The sequence below is a fragment of the Salvelinus sp. IW2-2015 genome, linkage group LG31 (assembly GCF_002910315.2).
Source record: "Salvelinus sp. IW2-2015 linkage group LG31, ASM291031v2, whole genome shotgun sequence".
Lineage (NCBI taxonomy): Eukaryota > Metazoa > Chordata > Actinopteri > Salmoniformes > Salmonidae > Salvelinus > Salvelinus sp. IW2-2015.
In genome coordinates, this window is record NC_036870.1 from 22152209 (window position 1) to 22156516 (window position 4308).

At 38.7% G+C, this 4308-nt stretch overlaps 1 pseudogene; it reads right to left on the reverse strand.

The window, feature by feature from the left end:
* LOC111955762 (zinc finger protein 704-like) overlaps positions 1-4308 on the reverse strand; it is a 23407-nt pseudogene that overhangs the window by 13377 nt on the left and 5722 nt on the right.

Sequence of the window (4308 nt, forward strand, 5' to 3'; positions counted from 1 at the left end):
CTTCAAAACCCACAATTAAGAGATAAATCCCCAGAGATGTCCCCAGAGACTGCTGCACTAGTTTCATGTTTTCAGTGAAGATATAAATAATTTATTTCAATTATTACCACCGGTGACCTTATGTTGTGGGCTGTAAAGTAATTAAGCAGGAGTAAATGAACTGGAATCATCTGGGGTGTGTGTTTTGTGGTGTGGGGGGGGGGGGGGGGGGGGAATTGACAGATACACAACAGACCAGAGCCCTTGCGTCACCATCCAATCATTCTTCTCCCCTGATAAGAATGAGGGACAAAATTAATTAATAAATTAATGAGCGTTCGGTTAATCTGAGTGGCCACGACATGTTGTGTCCGCCCAACATGTTTTCATGCTCGTCTTGTTTCTAAGCATGGTGTTTGTGCCATGTTGTGGTCCAGAGACGGCATCAGGCATCGCCACGTGTGATCAGTCACTTTCACACTTTCACGCTGTGTCCCAWATTCTACCTCAGTCAGCATATCACTTGGAGTTCAGGAAGGAGAAGGTATTACATTAGCTAGCTAGCAACATGTCCAAAACAAGTGCAGGACCTGCCTTCTTTTGGGACATCCCACTTATCAATGATCTTGGCAAGACACTACAGTACAACTACTTCTTAAATCAATCTACTACCATTTCAAAAGAAACACCCCCAGTCAGTGTACAGCAGGTAGCCTGGTGGTCAGGAGTGTTGGACCAGTAACCGAAAGGTCGCTGGATTGAATCTCGAGCCGACAAGGTAAATCTGTCGTTCTGCCCTTCAGCGAGACAAGTAACCCTAATTACTCCAGTGTCACAGTCAATAACGGCTGGTCCCCTGGCTGTGACCCCACTCTGAGGGTGTCTCAGGGGGAGTGGGATATACAAAAAACACATTTATACTTCACACTATTAAAGGTTGTACATACATACATACATACATACATACTTGTACATACAGTGACACAGGACTATATAATCAGTATACTGTTATAGTCAGTCAGAATTGATTAAAACATTGATCTGATCGAGTCTTTGTTCTGTCAGGTCCTCAAAGAACCACAGCAATATGTTGTAAAACATCTAATGGTTATCCTTTGGTTATCCTATAGTTATCCTGTGGTTATTATATGGCTATCCTGTGGTTATTATATGGTTATCCTGTGGTTATCCTATAGCTATCCTGTGGTTATTATATGGTTATCCTGTGGTTATTATATGGTTATACTATGGTTATCCTTTGGTTATCCTATAGCTATCCTGTGGTTATTATATGGTTATCATGTGGTTATTATATGGTTATACTATGGTTATCCTTTGGTTATCCTATAGCTATCCTGTGGTTATACTATGGTTATACTATGGTTATCCTGTGGTTATTATATGGTTATACTATGGTTATCTGTTGGTTATCCTGTGGTTATTATATGGTTATCCTATAGCTATCCTGTGGTTATACTATGGTTATCTCCTTTGGTTATCCTGTGGTTATAATATGGTTATACTATGGTTAATTCCTTTGGTTATCCTATAGCTATCCTGTGGTATTATATGGTATACCATGGTTTCCTTGTGGTTATCCTATAGGCTATCCTGTGGTTTATTATCATGGTTATACCATGTGTTATTCCTATAGCTATTCTATATTATTATATGCGTATACTTATGGTTATCCTATCAGGCTATCCTGTGGTTATTATATGGTTATACTATGGTTATCCTATAGCTATCCTATGGTTATTATGATGGTTTATACTATGGTTATCCTTTGGTTATCCTATAGGCTATCCTGTGGTTATTATATGGTTATACACTGGTTATCCTTTGGTTATCCTATAGCTATCCTGTGGTTATACCATGGTTATCCTGTGGTTATTATATGGTTATCCTATAGCTATCCTGTGGTTATACTATGGTTATCCTATAGCTATCCTGTGGTTATTAATTGGTTATACTATGGTTATCTCATAGCTATCCTGTGGTTATTATATGGTTATCTATGGTTATCCTATAGCTATCCTGTGGTTATATATATGGTTATACTATGGTTATCCTTTGTGTTATCCTATAGCTATCCTGTGGTTATTAATTGGTTATACTGTGGTTATCCTATAGCTATCCTATAGTTATTATATGGTTATACTATGGTTATCCTATAGCTATCCTGTGGTTATTATATGGTTATACTATGGTTATCATATAGCTATCCTATGGTTATTAATGGTTATACTATGGTTATCCTTTGGTTATCCTATAGCTATCCTGTGGTTACCATGGTTATCCTTTGGTTATCCTATAGCTATCCTGTGGTTATTATATGGGTTTACCATGGTTATCCTGTGGTTATTTATATGGTTATCTATAGCTATCATGTGGGTTATACTATGGTTATCCTATAGCTATCCTGTGGTTATTATATGGTTATACTATGGTTACTCCTATAGCTATCCTGTGGTTATTATATGGTTATACTATGGGTTATCCTTTGGTTATCCTATAGCTATCCTGTGGTTATTATATGGTTATACATGGTTATCCTTTGGTTATCCTATAGCTATCCTGTGGTTATTATCTGGTTATACCATGGTTATCCTGTGGTTATTATATGGTTATCCTATAGCTTATCCTGTGGTTATACTATGGTTATCCTATTAGCTATCCTGTGGTTATTATATGGTTATCCTATAGCTATCCTGTGGTTATTATATGGTTATACTATGGTTATCCTTTGGTTATCCTATAGCTATCCTGTGGTTATTATATGGTTATACCATGGTTATCCTGTGGTTATTATATGGTTATCCTATAGCTATCCTGTGGTTTATACTAATGGTTATCCTTGTGTTATCCTATAGCTATCCTGTGGTTATACTATGGTTATCCTATAGCTATCCTGTGGTTATTATATGGTTATACTATGGTTACCTCCTTTGGTTATTCCTGTGGTTATTATATGGTTATACCATGGTTATCGCTATAGCTATTCGTGTGGTTATTATATGGTTATACTATGGTTATCCTATAGCTATCCTGTGGTTATTATATGGTTATACCATGGTTATTATATGGTTATACTATGGTTATCCTATAGCTATCTGTGGTTATTATACGGTTATAACCATGGTTATCCTAATGCTATCCTGTGGTTATTATATGGTTATACCATGGTTATCCTATAGCTATCCTGGTGTTATTATATGGTTATACCATGTTATCCTATAGCTATCCTGTGTTATTATATGGTTATACCATGGTTAATCCTATAGCTATCCTGTGGTTATTATATGGTTATACCATGGTTATCCTAATGCTATCCTGTGGTTATTATATGGTTATACCATGGTTATCCTATAGCTATCCTGTGTTATTCTATGGTTACTACCATGGTTATCCTATAGCTATCCTGTGGTTTATTATATGGTTATACCATAGTGGTTATTCCTATAGCTATCCTGTGGTTTATTATATGGTTATACCATGGTTATCCTATAGCTATCCTGTGGTTACTATATGGTTATAACATGGTTATCCTTTGGTTATCCAGTGTATCCACTTGTGGTGGCTGAAATTGTATTTTTAGATGGTTCAATTATCTTGTCTACCCACCTTGCGCTTGCGTGGGATTGGCTCGTCGAAGAGCAGGCTGCCTGCCATCCTGTTCGTCGATGGCGTCTTCGGGGGGCGGGCGTTGATGCTGGACATACGGAAAGGCTTTGAAGCTGTCTGCGGAGAGCGGTGGGAGGGGGTGGACGGGTTGGACTGGTCACTAGGCCACTCCAGCTCCAATAACCACTGCTGCTGTAACTGGAGGGGGTGAAGCCTCCACCGGGGTCCTTCCAGCCATTCAGACACTCTGGAGGGGTGAGAGAGACAAGGTCAGAAAGTATTATTCAAACTTCATTTTTATTTACTGTAAGAGTTCCTCTGTCCAGTGTCTGTGTTCTTTTTCCCAACTTAATCTTTTCTTTTTATTGGCCAGTATGAGATATGTGGCTTTTTCTTTGCAACTCTGGCCTAGAAGGCCAGCATCCCGGAGTCGCCTCTTCACTGTTGTTGTTGAGACTGGTGTTTTGCTTGTGAGGGCGTCTGTTTCTCAAACTAGACACTCTACTGTACTTGTCCTCTTTGCTCATTTGGCACCGGGGCCTCCCACTCCTCTTTTCTATTCTGGTTAGAGCCAGTTTGTGCTGTTCTATGAAGGAGTAGTACACAGCGTTGTACGAGATCTTCAGTTTCTTAGCAAATTTCTCGCATGGAATAGCCTTAATTTCTCAGTACAAGATAGACTGACGAGTTTCAGAAGAACCGTTC